We start from the raw sequence: 320 nt of genomic DNA on the forward strand, positions 1-320 counted from the left end.
ATGATTCAGAAAATACATTTTGCTGACAGTAAATCCTAACGTCACAGACGGTGCCAATCCCCCGTGTGCCACAGAGAGAAATGGGCCCCGGGTACACCAGGCGCACACGTTCACGGTCAGGACTCCAGTGGGGCTGCTACGCGGTGGGTACTGGCAGCAGCCTGACTGGGTGGGAGTATCGCAAACGGCTAGGGGCACGGCGACCCCCCCTCCCTCAGCCAAGTCCACGGTGCCGAGTTCCGGGACAGGAGCCTGACCCCGAGCAGCGGCAGGACGGCCCCCGCCGCTCCTTTACTGGTAGGGGACCTTCACGCAAAACG

Source organism: Lipotes vexillifer, unplaced genomic scaffold, assembly GCF_000442215.2.
Source record: "Lipotes vexillifer unplaced genomic scaffold, Lipotes_vexillifer_v1.1 scaffold575, whole genome shotgun sequence".
In the NCBI taxonomy this organism is placed as follows: Eukaryota; Metazoa; Chordata; class Mammalia; order Artiodactyla; family Lipotidae; genus Lipotes; species Lipotes vexillifer.